Source organism: Dasypus novemcinctus, chromosome 13 (genome assembly GCF_030445035.2).
Source record: "Dasypus novemcinctus isolate mDasNov1 chromosome 13, mDasNov1.1.hap2, whole genome shotgun sequence".
NCBI lineage: Eukaryota > Metazoa > Chordata > Mammalia > Cingulata > Dasypodidae > Dasypus > Dasypus novemcinctus.
Window position 1 is genome coordinate 97,971,735 of NC_080685.1, and position 12,716 is coordinate 97,984,450.

At 41.7% G+C, this 12,716-nt stretch overlaps 1 protein-coding gene across 4 annotated transcripts in view; it reads right to left on the minus strand.

Annotated features, from left to right (window-relative positions):
• The window catches only part of INTS7 (integrator complex subunit 7), a 114,512-nt gene that overhangs the window by 97,062 nt on the left and 4,734 nt on the right, over nucleotides 1–12,716 (minus strand). The gene's annotated exons all lie outside the window — the stretch shown is intronic.

Below are 12,716 nucleotides of genomic sequence, written 5' to 3' on the forward strand. Positions count from 1 at the left end.
AGACTGGGTGTCACATGGAACTTCCATACACGTTGGCACCCGCTGTCTTCAGGGAAAGTAGAGAGAATGAATCAAACTTTAAAGAAGCATCTTTCTAAATTGGTCTTACAAACAAAGTTACCCTGGATTAAGTGCCTACCCATAGCCCTATTGAGGATCAGAACTGGACCTTGGAAAAAACTGGGAATGCCCCCTTATGAAATGCTTTTTGGCTTGCCTTTTCCTAGGACTGGAGAACTCCCTTTCTTACAGGTGAAGGATCCCTTCTTTAAGAATTATATACTGGCTTTACCCTCTACTTTATCATTCCTCAGGCATTGTGGTTTGCTAGCCCAGAACCCGCCTCTTGAATTTGCTGTCCATCAACACCGACTCGACGATTGGGTCCTAATCAAGTTGTGGAAGGAGTCCAAACTTCAGCCAACCTGGGAAGGACCCTATCAAGTTTTGTTAACAACTGAAACCGCAGTCTGGACAGTAGAAAGAGGCTGGACCCAATACACCAGAGTAAAAGGACCAGTACCTGAACTGGATAAGTACCCAACAACACCGTCCAAATCCTGGGAAATAACGCCAACCTCGGATTCCTTAAGGATCACTGTGAGAAGGCAATAGTTGGGAGGGCATATCAGGAAAGGGGGAGGGATTGGTCGGACCCTGTACCAGTCAACTTTGCGGGAAGGTATCCCTCCACTTAAATGCAACTTGTACAGGACAGGCTATTACCCATAACCACTTTGCCTAGTGCCTTGGAAGACAGATGAAGGGTTTATGGCTCAGTCTTAGAGTGAGAATAATTATACTGGCTATGATGTTCAGGTTCGGGATGCGACAAACCCCGTCAAACTGGTGGTAAACGTAACTGAAGGCCTAGGGTCTCAGACTGTGCAGTTTGACTCCTGTCAAGAAAAAGACTATGGAGATTTGGAGCATCAGCGGTGGGTGAGCAGGGAAAATAAATACCTATGCCCAGAGCCAGTGGGGAATGGTTACAGTCAAGCCCCTCCCCTCCCTTGCCCCTCGTGGGATGCTGTATGTGGGACCACCCAGTATAAGGAATGGACTGTGAATATGGGATGGGTCTCACCAAGCTCGAGACCACTGAGGGTAAGATAACCTTTTATAAAGACAATACCCTGCCAGACTGTAAAAGTCCTAGAGCAATCCAGTATTAATAACTATTAAGAAGGCAGACAAACTAGAGACTAGGAGCACCAGAGATCAAGTAGTTGATAGAGTATATGGAATGGGAGCAGATAGGTAAAGATCCTCTGGGGAGGTTCCTTCCTCCCCTACATATATGACATCAACAATACCCTCTCCAGCAAATCCTTCAGAGAGTCCAAAGGAAAACCAACCAGAAGCCAGTTCCTTTATTTGGAATGATCCCAAAGTAGTCAGGATACTTAGGGAGAAGATTGAAAGTAAACCATAGAAACAGAGACAGGATATGGGGACACAAATGCCTGGGTAGAATGGATCAAATATACAGTCCAGAGTCTGAACAAAAGCAATTGTTATGCTTGTGCAACAGGCCGACCCACTGCTTACACTGTACCCTTTTCTTTAGGTATGGAAAAGCATGAAATGGAGTTTAAGTGCATGCTGCTCCTCTTCCAGAATGCTACTCCTAGTGAAAATTTTATTATGTTGTCCTCTCTCTTCTGTCCAGTCAAGAAAGGAACATCAAAGCCGTACCGGCTTCCAGCCTTGGACCAGGAAGCCACCTTGCCTGTCTCTCTAGATGGGAAGAAGGGCTCCAGGACTTTGGGACCATGGCCTTGTGTACACCAGTATATTAGTAAGGATAGCACTGGCATTTTCTGCAGTTTGGCCATACCCCAAGCAGAATTTGGTGGTACTGCAGAAAGGGCATCCTCTAACTGGTGGTACTGCAGAAAGGGCATCCTCTAACTGGTATTACCTGTGCTCTGGCTCAATTGGCCATCCTGTTTACCCTGACATTTGAAAAAGAGGAAGAAACACAAAACCAGGGAAAGAGAAAGGAAAGAAGTTTACCTGGTTCCTTTGATGACTTAATTTATTTAAATTGGAGTTCCCCGGGGACCTAAATGAATTTAAAACTAGAAATCAGGTAGCTGCAGGATTTGAGTCATTCTTGTTCTGGTGGGTCACTGTTAACAGAAATGTGGATTGGATTAACTATATATATTATAATCAACAAAGTTTTATCAATTACACTAGGGATGCAGTTAATGGACTAGCAGAACAGCTGGATGCTACTAGCCGAAAGGCATGGGAAAATAGGATAGCCCTATCCTAGCAGAAAAAGGAGGCATTTGTATGATGACTGGAGGTATGGCTGTATGTTCTTCCCCAATACGGCCCACACGGGACTATCACCAAAGCCTTGCAAGGCTTAACAGCCTTATCTGAAGAGTTAGCAGAAAATTCTAGCATTGACAATCCACTCACGGGATGGCTAGAGAGCTGGTTTGGAAAATGGAAAGGGTGGCACTGTCTGTCCTGACTTCCCTTACCATCATGGCTGGGGTACTCACAGCAGTTAGATGTTGTATCAACCCATGTGTTCAAGGGTTAGTTCAAAAACTCATTGAAACGGCCCTAACCAAACAGATGCCCACACAGTACAAGCAACACAACTTGTACCCCCTTAAAGAAGATCTGTATAATGAAGAATGTGAGGAGGCTCTTAGCAGATTTGAGAACCTAAATTGTGAAACTGAAGAGTCTAAAAGAAAGAGGGGGATTTATAAGAAAAAGGTTAAGCTTAGTTCTCACATAAAGGTGAAACTGAAGCCAGCTCTACAGCTGGAGGAGGGAGGAAAAGGGGTTCTATTGGCTTTGGTGCCAAGCATGTGAAAAGTGGTGCCAAAGCAAGGGTGGGGCCAAAGTGAGGGTAGGGCGAGAAGCGGTGCCAAATTTGAAAAGCAGCTCCAGGAGGGAAAGCAGCTCCGAGCCGCTGGAATGTAGGGAATGCGAGCGGTGACTCAGAGCAGGAACCCACATAAATTAGTTAGATCTCTCAGCTAGTCTGTAACCCCTGAAGTACCCAATGGGGAACAGGGGATGGACCTGCATGTTAGGTTTAGGGTATAAATGCCATTGTTTCTTGTTGTTTGGCATTCATCCATTTTATCCAGGTTACATGCCCACTCTTACAAGATCGCTGATAAAACCATTTTCTTCTCCACAATATGGTGAGCTTCTGTTCTCTTACAGGTTCAGCTTTCTTTCTAACAAGTTCCACTCCAAACCTACTGAATCTCTGGTCCAAGAAGGGGCCCAGGTATCTATCTGTTTGGCTGCTTGGAGAAAGTAGGCACCTGCACCTTTAAACTAACCTCTGCTAATGTGTATATTATTTGATGGGCTGCCTGTACTGCTTAAAATGGAGTTAGAAAACTACTTGCTTGCTGATTCTGGTCCCTGGAATGGTTTTATTTGATGGGCACAATGTTTGAGGTCATTTATGATCACAGTCACTTACCCTATTCTATGATTTTCTCCAGCAACATTTGGCTGCCTACGGGCACACGTGGCTTGAACAGAATTTTGAATGAGAATTTAAAGTACTCGTAAGAAAGTTAACGAATTGAGGGACCATTAAATCTCAGCTAGAAAAAGATATAAAAACAGGTAGGGAAAGTAGAGAGGTAAGTATACTGGACGTCTGGATGAAAATAAAGAATGGTCCAAATAAGAGTTGATGATGATGACGATGATAAGTGCTTACTCTGCCAGACACTCTACTGAACACTTTACATGTATTAAATTTCCACTATAATCCTAAGAGCTAGGTACTCTTATTATCCTCATTTTACAGATGAGGGAACTAGGGAAAGAGCAATTGCCTAAGATCCAACAGCTAATAAAATAGTAGAGCTGAGATTCAAATCCTGGCAATCTGGCTGCCAAGTCTATATTCCTAACCACTGCTAAAACGCATCTATAGCAAACAACAGGAAGTATAGAGGTTAAGGTTAAAGAATAGGCTGTGTGAATTAATAATTTAGAGTACTGTAATTTTAAAAAGGACAAATTCCAGGGAATTAAGGAGGAATTACAGTAAATTTGGGGTTTGTAGTATATGTTAATCAAGTTTTCAAAACAGCACCATTTTCAAACAGCATGTACTAGTCAGGGTTCTTAGCTGTAAGCAACAGAAGCTGACTCTGGCTAACTAGGCAGAAATGAGTTTATTAGAAGAAGAATAAACAGTTTCAAGGCTAAACTTCTAGGAACAACACTTAATACCACACTGCGAGATCGGTTAGATGAGGAAACACTATTATTGTTAGCAAACACCAGATGCTACAATTAGTTCTGCTGTCATTTAGGAATGTTGTAGCCATATCTGCTGCTATTGTTCATTAGGAATACTACAACAACTGCTGCTGCATCTCTGACTCCTAAATCAGAGAGATTGGACTATGGATGCTTGATGCACGTCCTGTGCCCTTGCAAGAAAACTGGGAGTGAGTTTTTGCTTCTACCTTAGAGAGAAAGACAAGGTTCATAAGGTGGAAATTTCTCAAGCATAGGTAGAGTGTTGAAAAGATGTTAAGGGGACTTCCGGGAAGATGGCAGACTAGAAAGACTTGGGACTCTCCTCTCTTGCAGTAAAACAGCTAGAGGACAGGCAGAAACAGCCTGGGGAAAAAACCTTCTAGGGTTTAAGACACCAAGGGAAGACTAGATATTGCCCAGAGGAGAGAGGGACAGAGGAAAAGAACCAATGACGGCAATACGTGAGTTAAAAGCCACGGCACCTTCCTCCACACTAAAGACACTTTAGAATACTCAGGCCTCTGGGCTGGAGGCTACAGACAAAAGGGGCACCATGGATCCAATTCCCCAGGAAAGGGGAGACAGAGGGACACAGCCTCTAAGTCTGACTTAGCTTTTGACCCACAAATGTGTCCCAGGAGCCCTTCCAGCTGGGTGGGGCCGTGCCATTGTTTGCCTTAAGAGCTGGCACTGGACTATAGAGACCTGACCCTCTCAACCTTCCTTTCTACTAATCAGGACAGAATGTTAAGGATGCACCACCCAGGAAAGGGGAAAGAGAAGGACATGGCATATGGCTGATGCAGCTTTTGACCCACAAATTTGGTCTGCTGTGTCCCAGGAGCCCTTCCTGGCTGGGTGGGATTGCTCCATTGCTTGCCTTGGGAGCCAGCTCAGAGACTGAAGAGATCCCGGACTAAAGAAATCTGACCCTCTCAATCTCTTTATTAGGTTGGTGCAAAAGGAATTGTGGTTTCGGACTGTGATTTTTAAATCATTATAACTAGGCTCAAACACATCTCTATTAATCAAAATAGGAACCATTACAATCAACACATTTTTGCCAATGAGAAATAAGTTTGTTTATTCCTGTAGCATAAAAATGCATGCTTCAGGACTCGATAAACTCATGGAAAGCATATTCTGCATCCTGCTGGCTGTGGAAGCATTCTCCCTGCAAAAAGTTGTCGAGATGCTTGAAGAAGTGGTAGTCTGTTGGCAAGAGGTCAGGTGAATATGGTAGATGAGGCAAAATTTCATAGCCCAATTAGTTCAACTTCTGAAGCATTGGTTGTGTGATGTGTGGTCCGGCATTGTCATGGAGAAGAATTGGGCCCTTTCTGTTGACCAATGCCAGCTGCAGGCACTGCAGTTTCTGTGCATCTCATCGATTTGCTGAGCATACTTTTCAGACGTAATGGTTTTGCTGGGATTCAGAAAGTTGTAGTGGATTAGATCGGCAGGAGACCACCAAACACATGACCATGGCCTTTTTTTGGTGCAACTTTGGCTTTGGAGCTTCTTCTAGGTCCAATCACTAAGCTGGTTGTCATATAAAATCCACTTTTCATCACACGTCACAAATCGACAGAGAAATCATTCATTGCTGTTGCGTAGAATAAGACGACACTTCAAAACGATTTTTTTTCTTTTCAGTCAGCTCATAAGGCACCCACTTATTGAGCTTTTTCACTTTTCCAATTTGCTTCAAATGCCAAACAACTATAGAATGTTTGATGTTGAGTTCTTTGGCAACTTCTCATGCAGTCATAAGAGAATCGGCTTTGATGATTGCTCTCAGTTGTCAACTTCTGAGGGCTAGCCACTACGCTCCACATCTTCAAGGTTCTAGTCTACTTTGCAAAACTTCTTGAACCACCACTGCACTGTATGTTCCTTAGCAGTTCTTGGCCAAATGTGAAATTGATGTTGTGAGTTGTTTCAGATGCTTTACGACCCATTTTGAACTAAAATAAGAGAATTGCTCAAAGTTGTTTTTTGTCTAACATCATTTCCATAGTCTAAAAGAAATATAAACAGCAAGTAATAAGTCATTAGCAAAAAACACACAAAGTGAGAAATCCTCATTAAAATGATGTATAGCATAATCACATTTATTTAAGAATGCATTCCAATATAAAACCGCAAATTTCAACAAAGCAAAACTGCAATTACTTTTGCCCCAACCTACTACTAAGTGGGACTGATTGCTGAGAACTTAAGAGGGAGGTGGAATTATTTCCTACCCAGGAAAAGGGAGGAGGCTGCCAGGGAAGGTTGGAGTACTGTCTCCGATAAAGTTGAATTACATGGCTCTTAGCCTCCAGACAGGATCCTCTATCACATTGATCCAGTCTGTGTTGCAGCAAACACACGCTGACCAGGCATTGAAGTGGAAGGGCTGTCAAGGAGCGCCATCTGCTGGCAGATCAAGGAAGTGCACGTGTGGAAATTAAAAGTAAATCAGAGGCTTTTCCCAGCCTTTACATTCCCTCAAGGCCCTAGGAAGCCGGTCTGCAACCCATTATTGGGTCCAGAGCTCAGTTTTAAGCAACTAACTGGGACAATCCTAAAGATCCAGACTGCAACAAGAATCGAACAGCAGTACACAGCCTCCCGCCACTAAATCTTTATGAGAGAGAACTTGAGCATTAGTAAACACACCATCCTAATCAGATGCCTATACAGCAGCAAAAAAATCATGAGCCATACTAAGAAAATGGAAGACATGGCTCAAGAAAAGGAATATATCAAAGCCCCAGAAGAGACACAGGATTTGAGAGAACTAATGAACAAGATGCACACAAATTTCCAAAATCAAATTAATGAGTTGAAAGACAACATGGCCAAAGAGATGAACAACATCAAGAAGAAACTGAATGAGCACAAAGAAGAATTTGAAAACCTGAATAGAAAAATAATAGAGCTAGCTCACGGGGATGCAAGACACTGTAGGTGAGCTCAAAAATACATTAGAGGGAAGGGGAGGTGACTCAAGTGACTGGGCTCCTTCCTACCACTTGGGAGGTCCATGGTTCAGTTCCTGGTGCCTTCTAAAGAAGACAGTGAGCTAGTGCAATGGGCAGGCATGGCAAGCTGACACAACAAGATAATGCAACAAGAGACACAAGAAGAAAAACATAACAAGAGACACAACAAAGCAGGTAGCAGAGATTCCCAGTGCCTCCTAAAGAGGATGAGCAGGATGGCGAGCTGATCCAACAAGATGGTGCAAAAAGAGCCACAAGAGGAAAAACATAATGAGAGATACAACAAAACAAGGAGGTCCTCTAGCTGGGTTTCTAGTGCTTCCTAAAGAAACAAAGATGGGGAAAACGGACTTGGCCCAGTGGTTAGGGCGTCCGTCTACCACATGGGAGGTCCGGGGTTCAAATCCCGGGCCTCCTTGACCCGTGTGGAGCTGGCCCATGTGCAGTGCTGATGTGCGCAAGGAGTGCTGCCCCATGCAGGGGTGTCCCCCGCGTAGGGGAGCCCCATGCGCAAGGAGTGCACCCGTAAGGAGAGCCGCCCAGCGCGAAAGAAAGTGCAACCTGCCCAGGAATGGCGCCGCCCACACTTCCCGTGCCGCTGATGACAACAGAAGCCGACAAAGAAACAGGATGCAGCAAATAGACACAGAGAACAGACAATGGGGGGGGGGGGGGATTAAATAAATAAATCTTTAAAAAAAAAAACAAAAAAACAAAGATGATGAACAGACATGGCAAGTACAAACAATGAGGGTGTAGGAAGAAATAAGTAAAATAAATCTTAAAAAAAAAAACACCATATTTAAGGTATACAACAGCAGACTCAAAATGATAGAAGAAAGAATAAGTGATACCTACAGAACAGCTGAAATTGAAGAGGGAAAAGAACACGGAGAGAAAAGAATGGCAAAAATTAAGCAGGGGCTCAGGGAATTGAATGACAACATGAAAAGCAACAACATAAGTGTCATGGGAGTTCCAGAAGGAGAAGAGAAAGGAAAAGAGACAAAAAGAGTATTTGAGGAAATAATAGATAAAAATTTCCCAACTCTTACAGAGGAAATGCACTTACATGTCCTAGAAGTGCAGCATAACCTGATCAGAATAAATGCAAACAGACCTATTCCAGGACACATACTTCAGAATGTCAGACGTCAACGATAAGGAGAAAATTCTGAAAGCAGCAAGGGAGAAGCAAACTGTCATATACAAAGGACACCCTTAAGACTTAGTGAAGATCTCTCATTAGAAACCATGGAGTTGAGAAAACAGTGGTATGAGATGCAATGAAAATACTAACGTGTTGAGGTTGAACAACACACTACTAAATAATCAATGGGTCAAAGAAGAAACTGCAAGTGAAATCAGTAAATATATTTTGACAAATGAAAATGAGAACACAACTTATCAAAACTTAAGGGATACAGCTAAAGCAGTGAGAGGGAAATTTATAGCCCTAAACATCTATATTAAAAAAGAAGACAGCTCTAAACTCCAAAATTTACCTAAAAAACTAGAGAAACTAGAAAAAGAACAGTGAACCAATCCCAAAGCAAGCAGAAGGAAAGAAATAATAAAGATCAGAACAGAAACAAATGTGATTGAGAACACAAAAACAAGAGAAAAATCATACCAAATGCAATGGATATGTCATGATGATGGGAGAGAGTGTTGCTGTGGGGGAAGTGGTGGGGTGGGGGCGGTGGGGTTGAATGGGACCTCACATTTTTTGAATGTAATATTTTAAAAAAATTTAAAAAAAGAAAAAGAAAAATCAACAGAACCAAAAGCTGGTTGAGAAAATATTCTAAGCAACCATCAACATGTAATATCAACTATGAAGAACATGACTAATAAAGCATTACCACACAAGTACATTTTAGGAGAATCTATATATACATCTGCTTTAGCTAAGGGGAAAGGATGAGTCAAATCTGAACCATAGGGAAGCGGATGCAGCTCAACCGATAGGGCATCCGCCTACCACATGGGAGGTACAGGGTTCGAGCCCAGGGCCTCCTGGCCCGTGTGGTGAGCTGGCCCGAGCACAGTGCTGCTGCACGCAAGGAGTGCCATGCCATGCAGGAGTGTCCTCCGCACAGGGGAGCCCCACGTGCAAGGAGTGTGCCCCGCAAGGAGAGCTGCCCTGAGCAAAAAGCGCAGCCTGCCCAGGAGTGGCACCACACACACAGAGAGCTGATGCAGCAAGATGATGCAACAAAAAGAGACACAGACTCCCATGCCACCTGATGAGAATGCAAGCGGACACAGAAGAACACACAGTCCATGGACACAAGACAGCAGACACCAGGGGGATGGGGAGAAATAAAAAAAATTAATCTTAAAAAAATAATTTTTTTGAACCATAATACAAATATATCTTAAGGTCCATTCAGTAAAAAATGTGCGAAGAAATATGAACAGAATGTACTATACATTATAAGGTAACTTAATGACCTACAGCTTATTAAAATAATGATAAAGCCTCAATTATATATATATATATATTTATATATACATTCTTATTTTTATTTTTATTTTTTGAGGTACTGGGGATTGAACCCATGTACCTCATGTATGTGGGAAGCCAACACTCAACTACTGAGCCACAGTGACTCCCCTGAGTTGGTTTTCTTCATTTGTTTGCTTGTTGTTTGTTTTTGTTTTTAGGAGGCACCAGGTACCAAACCCAGGAACTCCCATGTGGGAATGATACCGACAGAACAGCTTGAGCCAAATATGCTCCCCAGTAATTTATATTTAAAAAGCAAAAATAGAAACAACTGAAATGATAATAAACTCAACTGATGATATATTAATAATAAAGCATCCATCTCCAAAATTTGGGAAATTCTGCCTACATATATATGCTATATACACATTTCTTAGGAGAATACTGATTTAGGATCCTAAATGAATTTCAGTGTATGAATACCAACTTTTAGGGTTGTTTAGTAACATACTTTGTAAGTTACAAGATAGTAGCTCTTAGCCATACAGAAAAATGAGTCTATGAATTTCAGTAAGAACTGGAGAAGGGTCTTGGATTTTTGGATCAGTTCATGGCCCATCAAGCGATCAACATCCAGGCACTGTTAGTTTGGTCTAGTAGCACAGATTTTCAAGAGAGAGAATCAGCTGATTCAGTGTGGGTCATATGTCGTTCCTGAAGCAATCAGCTATGGCTGGGATTAATCACCTTGTACAAACTTTGTTGCTGAGGCCTCTGCCTTTAGTAGGGGCTTTGGAGAAGAGGGGGTTTCATATTTGCTTATCATAGCACCTCTCTTCAGTCTATTCTCATCTGTGCCAATATAGTTGGTATACAGCAATCTAGGGTCTCTTTCCATCTAAGAATTCAGGTATTTTGGAACACAGGTGAGATAATGGCATCGAGTAGGAAATGAGGGAGAATAGGTAGTTTATTATCATCAATTCTCTGCCTCATAATTAAATTTTTCACTAAGCACACCATCACAGCATTAAGTTCACCAACACCTCTAGCAGCAACTCTGTCCTCTAGATTTCTCCCCTTCCCATTTCCCCAGCTGCAAGAAAGGGTATGAAGGCCACTGCTTTCCTCCTCTTTCCTCTTCCACCTCATTCTTTCCAAGGGCAACCTCACATGAAAGCAGACTGCCTGAGTGATGTCATTTAAGCAAGACTCTCTCCCCTTCCCCCAGAGTAAAGAAGATCTTGCATAAGTCATCAGGACAACTTCCTGCCAGCTGGTCTAAAAATGTTTAGAATGACTATGAAGAAGTTACACTAGGAAAAAAGTCACACTAAATAGAATAATTTATATGAGATGGTCCTTTATCATACATAGGACTGATTACCGATGAAATGTGTCGGATGTATGTTGTAAGTTATATCTGATTATGAAACAACTCTGCTTATATATATTCAGTCTTCACAGAAGACTATAATAAGCACAGCTATCAGCATATAACTTTAAAAAAGAGGCAGACAAAAAGACCTCAATACAGGAGCTGTAGCGAGCCTTTAAAATGTAAATTAATTCATGTCAGTTCTCAGTTTAAAAACTTTCAGTCTTCCTACTGGAGTAAGCATAAAATCCAAATTTCTTGTCCTGACCAACAATGCCATTCTTGATCCAGTGGGTCTGTCTCCTTTGTCCTCCTAAGGCTGTACTATTCACTAATACACTCCCAATTCTGGACACAGTGCCTAATAAAATGTAGGTGATCAGTAAATATTCATTGAATGAATTTGCTGAATGGCTATAGCATGAATGATCATTTTCCTGTGTTATTAACTATACTCTGAAGGGCAGAACTTGAATGAGATTCAAAATAGCATCCATGTATTTTTATAGAGATTAGAAACAAGTAGCTTACTGTCACAATTGTTCAACAGGCCCAGAAGAAAATGCAACAGGTTATAAATATATAACAGATTATAAATGGCAGCATGTCCCAAATATGTTTCTCAGGACACTAATGCCACAAGGTATTTCTTTAAAATGGAGTTAAAGTGTCACATCAATGTACCTAAACTGCCTATTCAACATCTCAATGTGGATATCTAAGAGTCATCTTAAATTTATTAATAACACATCTCAAACTGATCTGATTTTCACCCTATCTCAGTAAAATGGCAATATATCTTTCCAGTAGCTCAGACCAAAAACCTTTATGTTTTTCTTGACCTCTCACTCAACTCTTCATTAAATGCTTTAGCAAATCCATAGCATCAATCTTCAAAATAATATAGATTATCACCACTTCACGCCAGCTTCACTGCTATTACTTAAGTCAAAACAACTATTTTGCCTGGATTATTACAACTGCCCCCTCACTGGACTCCCTACTGGACTCCCTGGCCCTCTCTTCAATCTATTCTCAACAAAGTATCAGACTGATAATTTGCCAAGGTTTAAGTCAGATCATGTCACGATTCTGCTCAAAACTCTCCGTGGGTTCTCATCTCACTCAGAATTAAAGTCAAGTCTTTTCAATGGTTTACACTGTCCCACAGGAACTGGCCACTGGCTATCTTTCTCTCCTCAGTACCTATCACTCCGCTCCAAATACAGCATGCAAAGGAGGCTCCTACCTCAGGGCCTTTGCCCTTATATTCCTTCACTTTACCAAGGCTTTTTCTGATTATCCTATATAAAATAACAAACCAACAAACCAGTTTTCTCCAGGCCATTCCTTTGTTTCATCACTTTCTTTATAATATTTACCATTCTCTGTCGTAATGTTTACCCGATTTGTTAATCTTCTGTTTCTTTTGTCTAGAATATAAGCTCTATGAGAGGAGGGGTTTTGTTTTGTTAATAGCCATAACCTTTGTACAAAGCATGATGAAATAAGTCATATGTGAGTGTACAGGTGTATGTAAGAGAAAGAGAGGCAGGAGAAACTCCTATTAAATACTTCAGTAATGGTATTCCTTTCAATAATAGGAAGCCAAACAATCCAAATA